The 13493-nt window shown below is 41.1% G+C and overlaps 1 pseudogene; it reads right to left on the minus strand.

Annotated features, from left to right (window-relative positions):
* Nucleotides 1–759: 759 nt before the first annotated feature.
* LOC115526325 lies at nucleotides 760–3105 on the minus strand (annotated as a pseudogene).
* Nucleotides 3106–13493: the final 10388 nt, after the last annotated feature.

Here is a 13493-nt window from a genome sequence, read left to right on the forward strand (position 1 = left end):
TTGCCAGGGGAGAGAAGAATGAGTGAGAGAAGTCATTATTGAATGGGTATAGAGTTCCCATTTTGCAAGATGAAAAGAGTTTTAGAGATGGACGGTGGTGATGGTTACACATTATAAATGTACTTAATACCACTGAACTGTACACTTAAACATTATTAATATGGTAAATTTTATGTTATGTACATTTATTTTGTCACAAATTTTTAAATTGAGAAAAATCCCACATTTGGAAAAATAATGCAATTTCAAGGTAACTCATCTTTATTTAGTTGTTCTGAACTTACTTCCTGGACACTAGTTTTTAAAAATGAAAAAATAAGTGTGTCTGGGTGGCTCAGTCAGTTGAGCATCTGACTTCAGCTCAGGTCATGATCTCGCAGCTCATGGGTTTGAGCCCTGTGTCGGGCTCTGTGCTGACAGCTCGGAGCCTGGGGCCTGCTTCGGATTCTGTGTCTCCCCTCTCTCTCTGACCCTTACACACTCGCGTTTATTTTTGAGAGAGAAAGAGAGACAGAGTATGAGCAGGGTAAGGGCAGAGAGAGTGGGAGACATAGAATCCAAAGCAGGCTCCAGGCCCTAAGCTGTCAGTACAGAGCCCAATGGGGGGCTCAAACCCCTGAACCACCAAGATCATGACCTGAGCCGAAGTTGGATGCTTAACCGACTGAGCCACCCAGGCACCCCATCAGAGAATTTTTTTTTTAATGTAGAGAAAATACACTCATGTATTGAAAGACAGCTTTTTATTTCTTTTTGACAGTTGAGAAATACATATTTATTCTGATACTTCTGACCAGTTGTGCAACTAATCTAGGACAAATTACCAAATAAATTTTACATTATTTCTTCAGGACTGGAGTTTTTCGATGGCTTCAGATTTGGGATCTTCAAATGTGAAGTTAGGGAATGTATTCATGTCTGCTTTACCATACATTTGGTTAAGTTTTGAAAAACTCCCTCTCCGGCTCTTGCTGGTACTCTGGGCCAATATCAACACGTCCTCCAGATGCCTGTGCTTAGTTCTCTATTCTCTAATCTTATCGATGAAAAGTTTCTGTACAGGATCATGTTCCTTAGTAAATGCTGCTGCTATAATACCAATGTTCCTCCTCAAATGGACTGAGACTGTGAACCTAATGACCGAGGAAAACCTGAAGAGCCTCTGCTATGGACAGGAAACTTCTCGGAGGAGGTCTGCGACCAGAAGGCTCTAGGTGAGATAGACGAAAGACAGCTCTTACTAGAACTGAAAATTCTGTCAATAATTGAAAATTACCTTACAGACACTTATGCTAAGATAGCACTTCTTAGTTGATGTGAAAGGGATCAGTTTCCTGATTTATAAATTTTACCGCTAGGATTTTTGGTGCAATAAATATTGGTATTATAATATATTCCTATAATAATATGGGTCTCTGAAATCAGACTCTCCAGGTTCAAATCTCAACTTTACCATTTATAAAATCTGTAATTTTAGGTAAATTTTTTAACCCCTTTATGCCTCGATTGCCTCATCTGTAAAATAGAGATATTACTGGCTTACATGTTTGCTGCATTAATTAAATGAGATGAAACACGTAAGAAAAAGAAGGGTGTATAATATGTTAGCGTCTGTGTAAAAAAGAGAAAATAAAAGAACTATGTACTTTCTTTCTTGTATACACATAATACTATTTTTGGAAAAATAAGACATTATTAAAGTTGGTTACTCCTAGGGAAGGAAACTGAATGGCTGGGATAAGAAATAGAAGGGAAACGTTTCATCTTATATTGTTTTGTACTTTTTTGAGTTTTAAACCATTTTAATGTATTATCTCTTCAAAAATAAATAATATTAAAACTTTTTAAATGCCATCCTCTTTCTCCGGTCTCGCCTACTCACACAAGATTAATGTGCCATCCATTTAACTCTGGTCATGCTAAATTGCTAGTAGGATACTAACTCTTTCTAGTGTGACTGTTAAGGCTCTCTTTGATCCAGGCTCAACCCACCCATCCTATTATTCTTCCAAGAATCTCCCTTCACACCATCTATATGTCTAGTCAAGCCTTACTGCTCACTATTTTCCAAGCGGCCACCCTCCTTGGGACCAAAGTGTCCATTACCCATCCCCCCTCAGAATTTGGAAAGTCCAAAGTGAACCACATGTTTATAGCTCCTGCCCTGCACCTCCTTTCCCACCTCATATTCTCTGATTTGTGTCAGCAAACATGTATAAAACCTTCTCCCTGACCCTCCCTGATAACAGCCCTAGCAGTTCAGGCTTTAGAATGGGGCCCTGCTGCTCCAACTCAGACTTGTAATTCCAAAAGGAAGAGCTATGTGGGTCCAAAAATCACTGGGTCAATGGTCTTTGTCCACAAAAAACTCAGGGCACAGGGGCATCCCCACCTTCTCCTTCTAAGCTAGGCCTGTCCTGGGCCCAAAGGGAAAAGCAAGTTGTGGGACACTGTGCCAGGCAAATATGAGGACCCTCTGCTGGCCTGACATACTAGATAGGCAAGGAGGTTGGGACAACCTCCCTAACCTTTTCATCTATACATTCTTGCCTTGGTTCTATGTAGAACCTCTGAAAAGGAGGTAGGGCCAATGCTGGATTCCAAGCTAATACCAGATTAATTGTCCTCCTTCACTTATTGACCCCATTCAGGGCTGAGCCCATGCCCTACCTCTTCTAAGGGTCCTTCACTGAGAACTCCCAGAGCCCTCCCCATCTCACCACACAGGGCCTTGATACCAGCTACTCAGTTTCCTTCCCCCAAAGCAATCAATGTTCGCAATGCTTTGTTTATCCTTCCAGAAATAGTCTATGGCCTATACTAGCAGGGGCACTTCCTCTAGCAAGACCGGAATTAACTTGACTCCACCCAAGTAGAACCTGCCCACTCCCCAGCTCACAGCACAGTATTCAAGAAAGATCAGCTGATGAACCCACAGGTGCTCAAAATGCTCTCCAATGCTCAGTGAAGAGTTCACCATGTGCAAAATTCACCATGTGCACCATCCTATTGATGATCCAGAGAAATGTAAGCTTTACAATATGGGCTTTCTTAAGACTAGAGACACAAATTCAGCTAGATATAGACTGATACCCTCACAGCCATCTCTGGCAGCCAGCTGCTTCTGCACAGTGATCCACGTCTACAAAAGAAGTCACACAGGCTTTACTTTCCCATGCCCTATTGTCCCACCAGCCCCCAATATCTCATTCATAATGAGCATCAGGCTCGTTCTGTCTCTCAATGACACAAACTCCCTGAATTGGTTGAAAATTAGAAATCACCCTTTAGCTACCATAACCTATAGCAAGAGAGAAGCCCCAAGGGAGAGTCAGAATCAAGCAGCATCTGATGTCTTCTGGCATGGGGAAGTATGAAGTTGAGCAACAGGAAGAGCAAATTGCAGATAATGTCCACACATGTTGCAACTTTCCCAGAAGTCGTTCTTGAGCACATGCATGTGCATGTCTATGTACATGTCTGAGTTTATATGTCAGTGAACATTTGTGCATAGGGTTGATCATGTATATGTATGTATTTATGTATATCAGAGATATTTTTGTGTATGTACACATGTAAATAACTGTGTGTTGTGTGCACCTGAGGAGGTTAAGGCAGGGCAGAGTGGCAAGAACGGGTAAGTATAGGGTACCTTTGCCTCTTGACAAACCCAGGAGTGACTCACTGGTGGTCCACTCCTCCCCTCAATCCTCCTAGGTTGAGGACTCTTTTGAGAGTCTGGGTACATGGCCTTATATGTGCTGTTGCCAGCCCTCTCCCTTGGACTGTGAACACAGTGGCCTCGCTATTCCCATCAACTTGAGGGCTAAGAACTTCCTGGGAAAGGCCAGATGCTCTAGTGAGGGAAGTGAAAGGCCCTTGGACAAGATCCCAAAAGGAAGATATATTTAACTGTGGCCGAACTCTCAAAAATTTCTTTGGGGGTGATGGAATTGTAATACAACTTGATTGTGATGGAGGTTACATTATTGTTTCTATTTGTCATATCTCATGAAAGCATACACTAAAAAGGGTTAATTTAACTATATGTAAATGATACCTTAATAGAAAATGGGAAAACACATATAGAATTGATAATTGAATATTTTAGAACTTTTTTCCCGCTGACTGTAAACAAAAACATACAGTTATACTATCAGTTTTCCAAGTTATATCAATCTGCTTTTAGTGTGACAGAAAAATGATACCAGAATTACTATAGAGAAAACTAATGGTATTTAATTATTGAGATGATTAAATTTACAGTAATAATATTGACAGAATTAAAACAGCACATCAAGGGGCGTCTGGGTGGCTCAGTCAGTTAAGCATCCAACTTGGGCTCAGGTCATGATCTCACAGATCGGTTCATGAGTTTGACCCTGTGTCAGGCTCTGCGATGCCAGTGTGGAGCCTGATTGGGATTCTCTCTCTTGTCCTCTCTCTGTGCCCTGCCCCCAAATAAACTTAAAAAAAAATTAACTGTAATCACAAAATGAACTGTATTTCCAAAGTTCAGAACAATATGTCCTAGACCGTATTTGGAGAACACTTTGTCTTTACCCATGCATGAGGAGATGCTCCACTTGTAAAAGTACAGTTTAATGTAGTCTGTGGACAAAGAAGAGATATCATTGGTTCACTAGTAAGTGTGGAGCTTACAAAAGAATTCTTAGCCACTGTTATTAAATGCAATGCAGTTAGACTGTTAAAAACTGAGAACAAACTGAGGGTTGATGGGGGGTGGGAGGGAGGGGAGGGTGGGTGATGGGTATTGAGGAGGGCACCTTTTGGGATGAGCACTGGGTGTTGTATGGAAACCAATTTGTCAATAAATTTCATATATAAAAAAAAAGACACATACAAAAAAAAATAAATAAATGCAATGCAGTCACAATATCCAGTAATCTTTTGGCAAATGTTAATGAAATGGTTTGGGTTCTTTCTGAATCTGAATAAAGGTTCATGAAACTTCAGGAGGAAGAAGAAGAGAAGGAGGAGGAAGAAAGAAGCAGATGCCCACTCTTCCACTCTTGGGGATTGAAAAGGTGCCAGGCTCAGGAGCCACTTGATTCTGATGCCCAAGTCAGAATCCTAACTCTGCAGTTTACTCAGATGTTGTGACCTCAGGCAGACCCATTGCTCCCTCAAGTCTTTGGCTTACCCACATCTGTGAAGAAGGGCCTATGCATGAGCAGGGTTTCCAATAACTGCATCTTTGGGAGTCCTTTTATTGCTTTCCCACCCCAAGGGCCCTATAATTAGAAAGATCTCTGAACAAATTGCATTTATAGTCAGTTTTCCTATTTTTTATAAACAAAGGTACATTTATCTGATGTTAAGATTTTTTCATTAGCACAAGATATGTGGATCACAAAGAGTTAATGTAATTCCAGCCAAAAGCCAAAAAAAAAAAAGGGAAATTTTTTTAAATTTTATTTTCGCCTGTATAGTCTTGCTCTAGATAAAAAATACTATTTCCATCCACTAGGCTTTGTCAGATGTTGGAACTGGCCAAAAGCCCCCACCGTGACAATCTTCATGGGCTGCCAAGGGGCGGGACAATGTAAAAAGAGGAACAACTGGTCTTGATTCTCAACCGAATGCTTCTGAGGCTGGAATTCAGAGGTATGCCTGGGCCACCTGTAGGTCTGCCATCTCAACCCCTGCCCTCTGCCCACTGAAGTTGCCAAGCTCAGGTCGTGAGTTGTCAGCGTGTATGCCTCTGGTGCCCAGGGACCCTGAAGGTAACAGGCAGGGCTGCCACTCACATTTTTACAGATTGAGCATTGCCCAAGAGACACCATTCATTGTAGTCAGCATTAATTTATAAAGTTATGACAGTTTTCCAACAGATGGCAGTAAAGTATCTTAAGAAAGGGCACCTTTTTCTAGTTCACTCAAAATCTGTAAGGTCTAACAGAGGGACTGCTTTTTTTCTACATTGCCCAAAGTGGTGCCAGTAAACAGCAGGACACAGTAAGCATAACCGGGCTTCACAAAAGTAGAAAGTGGTTCACAGTCAACATCCATTCCTACCTCCTTTTGTTATGCCCAGGGCCAGTTTCATGGGTATTTCCTATGCACAGGGCTCTGTATTCAGAAGGCCCATGAACTTGGTTTAATGCTTTGCTGTTGCTGTTTTAAAATTCTTTAACTTTATCTCTGAACATGTATTTTGTAAGTGAAGTCTGATGGGACAAAGTGGCGTGCACATGAGCAGATGCTATATAGGCAATGTGCACACCTGCTCTTCCTTGCTGCTTCATTCCCATACAGCATTTGCAATATTCCATGAGCAGACAATTCCAGTGTGCCTGTGATACCTGAGGGCTCAGCAAAACTAGCATGTTATGGGGTGCCTGGGTGGCTCAGTCGGTTAAGCTCTGACTTTGGCTCAGGTCATGATCTCGCGGTTCGTGGGTTTGAGCCCCACTTTGGGCTCTGTGCTGACAGCTCGGATCCTGGAGCTTGCTTCGGATTCTGTGTCTCCTTCTCTCTCTGTCCCTCCCCTGCTCATGCTCTGTCTCTGTCTCTGTCCCTCTCAAAAAGAAATAAACATTAAAGAAACCCCAAAAACTAGCATGTTATATCCACAACTGCATAAGCAGGGGTGCTGACTGTCCTGACAGGACATGCTTTCCATTTAAACCAGAACTTGCTTCTTTAAAAAAAAATTTTAACTGTATTTATTTATTTTGAAAGAGAGACAGAGAGAGGGAGCAGGGGAGGGGCAGAGAAAGAGAGAGAGAGAGAGAGAGAGAGAGAGAGAGAGAGAGAGAGAGAATCCCAAGCAGGCTCTACACTGTCAACACAGAGCCTAATGCAGGACTCGAACTCATGAACTGTGAGATCGTGACCTGAGTAGAAACCAAGAGTCAGATGTTTAACCAACTGAGCCACCCAGGCTGTAACACAGAAAGAAGGCAATGGCATTCTAAGACACGAACGACAGAGGAATGCTACCACATTTTTATGTATGTGTCTTCCTTGTAACAATCACTTGCTAAAAATGATGACATAGAAGGAAAGGGAAAAATAGGGCACCCATAGTTCCTTCTCCTTTGAGTCCTTCTTTATTCATCACTAAGTTGAAAGTAGAAGCTGTTGGTAGAATGTGCTCAAATCAGAAATGAAATAAAAACAGTTGAGTTACCTTCTGCAGCATTTCTACTATTCATGTTAGAATTAAATACATATGCATGTATGAGCTTTAAAGTAGAACCGTATAATTTCAGAGATTCCACATGCAGTTAAATACTCTTAATATTTGCATTTAAGGCTGGCATGGCACAAAATAAAAATAAATGTAAATTTCAAGCTAACAAATTACAATTTTAATCTTTCTTTACTTAGAACAACATTAAATAGAAAATAAAAACACTAGGGGCACCTGGGTGGCTCAGTCAGTTAAGCGGCTGGCTCTTGATCTCAGCTTGGGTCTTGATCTCAGGGTTATGAGTTCAGGCCCCACATTGGGCTCCGTGCTGGGCATAAAGACTACATAAAAAAAAAAAAAAAAAAGTAAGAAAGAAAAGACAAACACCATATCCAAGTCAAGAGGAGACCCTGGAAGAAAAGAAAAATCTTTATATTTTACTACCTTTAATGGTAACTTTTTTTTCCTGCTTTTTAAATAAAGGGCTCTGCATTTTCATTTTTGCACTGAGCCCTGCAAATTATGTAGGTGGCCCTGATTATTTCTATATTGCAGAGGCTGGAAAGCTACAAACGCTAAAAACTAGAATTCTGCATGCAAAATAGTTTTCACAAATTAGATGCCCTTGCAAGAAATTTGAATGGAAAAGAAAAACAAAGGCTATTTTCCTGCTGCTTTTGGCAGTGTTCCACTGGCAGAAAGGATTGTAGAGATGCCAGTGGTCCATCTCCAGCTTTGTGGATGATGTGACAAAATTTCAGTGACAAAAGTAGCAGCCTCTTTCTTCCAGGATCTAAGAAGCAGCAATGGTTGATACAGTAGCTTAGATCCTGTCCTCCTAAATTCTGAATCATAGCTATTTGGTGAATTCCTGAACACAATTACTGCCAGTCCTGGAGTTTTCTAGGAGTCATTCTTTGATCTTCAGTCTAACACCTGCTCCTCCAAACGTTTCAATAATTTCATAAAACCTACAATTCCCTTCATTAGGTTCTCTTTTGTGTTTAAAATTTCTAGAATTTGCTCAAAATCAACTTGCTTGAAATCAACTCCCAAACATCACACGTTCTACTGGAATACACCCCTACCATACCACCATTAATAATGATGAAACTAAGCTAAAACATCTGGTCAATTAAAAAAAATACAATGCACAACTTGTAAGTATGCATTTATTCATTAAACCCTTTCTTCAAACAAACAAACCTGGAGTAGTTTGATGACACTGATCCCTTGCTGTGATGGTCCCAACTCCCAGACTTCATGTTCAGAGGTTTTTCAACAGCACTTCTCTTTTTTCAAAGTATGAGTTGAAAAGTCCATTCTGCTCAAGATCTTCTTATGAAGCCTCAGATCCGGGCTTTGACCGTAAATAGAAAAGCTCCAGGCCCAGCTTCCACTCCCTGAAGTTGCACAATGCTGGCCCCACATCTTGTCCCTCCAACTACACTTTGTCCACACTCATACTACTTGCTCTCCCACCTCCTGAGGGTTTGTAGTTCCTTTACCCCTTCATTTCTTCAAGCAATACCAGTTGGTTGAAACCTCATCAACCTTCCCTCCCACCAGCAAAGGTCCTGTGCCCAAGGATCTCCCATGTTAAGAGAAGCAGAAGAGTAAATAAATCTAATGAGGAGGATGAGCTTTTCGAAGAGATCCTCACCCAGCCCAGTCTGGGAACAAGCCTGCAGAGATTAGTCGGGTGATGGCCAGCTTCTTGCTGAGTTTCATCTCCTCATCCAGGAGCTGGCTCTGCAGGAAGTTACAGTGGTGGGGGTCTGTACAGGCAGAACCAAGGACATGTGGAACCAAAAGGGCTCGCAACAGGTTACTTATAAACTCTTGGTCAGAAACCCCAGTGTAGGAGGTAGTCTCCTTAGTTTATGATTGCCCAGTCCTTGATGGAGGAGCAGGGAGAGAGAAGTGATATTTACCAATTCTTCACCCCAACAGGGCTTTTGCACCATCCTGTTATTCTGGTGACATGGCAAGTCTGAGCTATCATTTAATGCAGGAAGGGAAAAACAGAACTTTAAAACTCCATTGTCTCATTGCCCTCTAGTCTTCCACCATGGCTATAGCTGCTAATATTAGTGACCACGCACATGCACACAGACACAGAGCTAACTAAAGCTTTCATTCTCCCCCCAGGGCTTTCTCATGGTTTGTTGTTGACTTCTCAGAATTGTGCTTCTCTCTTGCTTCCATAGTTTCTCTAGGGTTGATTTTGGAGTGGAAGCCAGCAGGCTATTCTAGTTCACCATTTTGATAGGTAACTTGAGTTTTGAAGAGATTGTGCTGGCTGCTGTGTAAAAACTGGAGTTTAGGAAGCAAGCTTGGGACAAGGCAGACAAATTAGGAGGTTATTGAGGTACTTCCGAACAAAGGTCATGATGGACTTGGACTAACTAGGATGCTAGCAGTAAAAATGGAAGAAGCTAGATTCAAGAGTTTTGGAGGTACAGTTAATAAGTCTTGCTGATGAACTAACTGTATTTGGATGAAGAGAGAATAAAGAATGGCTACTATTTGGCATAAAAAACTGGATGTGTGCATGGAGCCATTTTAGGATAAAGACTGACAGAGAGGCAAAATTGGGGGACTTTTACTTTTAGAGTTCTGTATTGCATATTCTTATTGCATAAACAGCAAAACCTCCAAATTGGGTGAGTTTCCAGGCAGGGTCTTCTGCCTGCCACTCTCCTCACCCTCAGAACCAGGTCTCTCTTTTGTCTCTGTCCCTTGCCAAGAAAGCATATCATAGATGGACTTCCTGATGGTTTTAGGGTTTCATTTCAGAGTCTGTCACTGTTAGGGGAAAGGACATGGCATGGCATCTATGACCTCCACGTTTTCTACTCATAAGTTTCAGTCACTGCAGCTCTTTTCAAATTTCCCATTTGCTGCTTTTTAGTTACCTTGAATCCATTTTTCCTCCCTGTCTGCATTCCAACTTCTTTTTGCATTAGTCTGGTGAACTGTAATCAGGTGCCCTGGCTGAATGGTGGGCATGTGACTCCTGGAATGTGAATGCAGAGCAACTGACAACATGGTTAAGACAGTAATTTATTCATTCCATCAGCAGTAGCCTTTCATCCTGCTACGAGGTTATTCCAGTGTTTCTGGGTTCCAGCCTCCAGAGATGCTGATAAAAATCCTTTTGCTCAAGCCAGAGTCAAGTTTTGTTGCTTGCAATCAATGAAACCTAATAATCAGTTTATAAAGTACCAGGACATGAATGCAACCTGCCCCCCAAATGTCCAGCTTCACCACAACAGTAACAAATGGGTTAGTGTTGATCCCAACCCCTGCCCTCCCACCCCCAAGCAGCCCTTTGTTTTCTCAGAACCTTCCCTGTGTATTCTAAGGCCTCCTAGGCTTCTGTTTTGTTCATAACCATGCCTTTCCACACATTCATAGCCGAAGTAAATTGATGTCCAGGGTAGCATTCAGGCAGCATTTTGACCAAACAGGAATGTGGTTATTTCCACTGCCCAGAACCTTACCCCGTGGGCCTCTGAACTCAATTCCAGCTCAAGTCTGAACTGAGGCCTCCCTTCCCAACAAGACTGGTTAGAATTACTATCTGATGACCAGTCTCTCATCCTGCTTCTCCTCCACCCAGATTACAGCCCTAAGAAAGATGATTTGACTGCTTCTCAGGTTTTTGGTGGTCTTAGTTCCTACACTTAACTCTTCACTCCTATAAGGTTTGAGTTCAGCTAGGATTGATGTTCTACGATGCATCCCCATAGCACCCTTATCACATGACTTGATGTAAAATCTCCCAAGCCTTACATAGATTCTTCTTCCTTTCTACTTTTGTGTAGCCAGAAGCTGTATGTATAAATTCCGATGATTATCCACGTTACCAAATACATTATATGAGAAGTCATGCATACCAGTACAGTGACATGAGCATTTATACCTTTAAGACCACATATAATTCTTGATGATAAATTGTAATGTTTTGTATCAATCACTACTCCTTCATCACTTCCAAAGCCTCTACTTATATAACATTTTGGCATGTTCTAGCCAGAAGTTCCAAGTTTCCTCTGCAATATGTATTGCTACTTCACGTCTCTAGTTAACAGTAGCTTAGAACCTTGAATTAGGGCTCTCCAGACAAACAGAACCAAGAGGAGATACATAGATATAGATACAGATATAGATATATAGATATGTAAAGAGATTTGTTAGAAGATATTGGTTAGTGTTATTATGGAGACTGAGAGGGCCCACCATCTGCTGTCTGCAAGCTGGAGACCCAGGAAGGCCTGTGGCATAGTTGGAAGGCTTGAGAGTCAACGATGGCAGTTTCTAGTCCAGGTCTGAAGGCCTGAGATACAGGAATGGCAGGGGCAGATGATCAATCAATGTCTCAGCTCAACAGTCAGACAGAGTGAATTCAACCATTTTGTTCTATTCTGGCCCTCAATGACTTGGGGAAAGCTATCTGCTTTACTCTGACCAATTCAAGTGCTAATCTCTTCTGAAACACCCTCACAGACACACATAAAAAGGTTTAACGAGCTATTTGGGTATCCCTTGGCCAGACAAGTTGACACATAAAATTAACTATCACAAACCTTGACTGGTATTCTAACAATTTAAAAGCAAGCCCAATTGCTGACCTAGTCACCAGGAAATCCTGTCTCAAAGGTCAAAGTAAAGTAGGTGTTTTGAACCCACACTCATGTCTGCCTTGGGCCTGTTAGTTTTCCAGGAAAGAACCTGTTTTCTCAAAGAAGTATCAGTTAATGCTGGACAAAATATCATCTTCCAGACTATAATTTCATGATGAAGATTCTTAGAGACTCACTCTAGAAAGTTGAGACAATGCTAAAATATGACTAGTTTGCCATCTAAAATGTACAAACTTGAACAGTATATTCCCTCCCTCCCTTGACTTCCATGTTATGTTGATCTGAGTAGTTTTTAAAACTCCCCTCAGACTTTGAGGTGGTGCTCCAGAACTCTCATGGTTAATATACTGAGTCAATTCTACTCCCCAGCCCTCTTTACCTAGCAGTTCAGTCATCATGACAAGAGTACCCATTTGGCACAGCTCCAGATGCTGGATGATACTGAACCTTGGATTTAGGAATTCAGTGAGTCTCCCCACCTTCTACTCTCAAAATACAGTCCCTGCTAATACTTAAGTGGTCATCATAAGACTTGATATTATGGTTTCTGCTTTTCATACCAAATATTTCCAGGACAAGAAGACTTTTCTATTAGAAGAGTCCTTTTAGCCCCCTATACAATTTCCATCTTACCCTACTTTGTATTACTAGCAAAGTAAGCAAATGGAAATAGCCCTTTTGTTTTCTGAAATATTTCATTACAAATAAAATGGTTAATTTGTCTAAATGAGATAATGTACATGAAAGCACACTATAAGCTATAAAACAAGCTATAGAAGGCAAGATATGCTTAAATATTTTTATTTAGAAGGGCTTATTGGGGTGCCACCGATGGGGTTAAGCATCCAACTCTTGATTCAGGCACAGGTCATGAACCCAGGGTCAATGGGGATCGAGGCCGCATCGGTCTCTGCACTGACAGAGACTGCTTGGGATTCTCTCTCCCCTTCGCTTTCTGTCCCTCCCCCATTCATGCGTGCGGTTTCTCTCAAAACAAACGAACATTTAAAAAAGGGGCTTATTAATATTTTTCATTAATTTCAGAATTCTATCATGTCTGAGCTGTAAGGAACCTGGACCTTAGAACTCACTTGTTCCAGATGAGAAAAATGAGGCCTAGAGTTTAAACAATCCCTCCTAATGTCACCCAGCCTAGCAAGTTTTTCCCAGGTAAGGAAGAAAATATGTAAAATATTTTTGCACTAAGATCCACTTTCTAAACATCTAAACTACAAGCGGTGAATGATCATTTAAACATGAGGAAAGCTTCAGTCCTTTTGATTTATTCTAACCATTTTCAAAAGGACAAAGAATTTTTATAAAGAAATCATTATATAAACTAGAAACTTAGATATTTACCTGTATTTACTTACCTCTACAATTTTAATTTATTTATTTTGAGAAAGAGAGAGCGAGCAGCATAAGTGGGGGTAGGGCAAGATAGAGGGAGAAAGAATTCCAAGCAGGCTCCACTCTGTCAGCACACGGATGCATGTTTAATCAACTGAGCCATCCAGGCGCCCCACCTCTACAATTTGAAAAGTTGATTTAAGACTCTCAAAAGCCAACTATAAAAATAAAAGGTCTTCAAAATTTTCTTTGTTCTTAGAGGTGAAAATGTGCATCAGAATTGTAGGAGAATGTTACTTTTTATTCAATGCAAGTTTGTTTTAACATAAATACTT

The sequence above is a fragment of the Lynx canadensis genome, chromosome D1, assembly GCF_007474595.2.
Source record: "Lynx canadensis isolate LIC74 chromosome D1, mLynCan4.pri.v2, whole genome shotgun sequence".
In the NCBI taxonomy this organism is placed as follows: Eukaryota; Metazoa; Chordata; class Mammalia; order Carnivora; family Felidae; genus Lynx; species Lynx canadensis.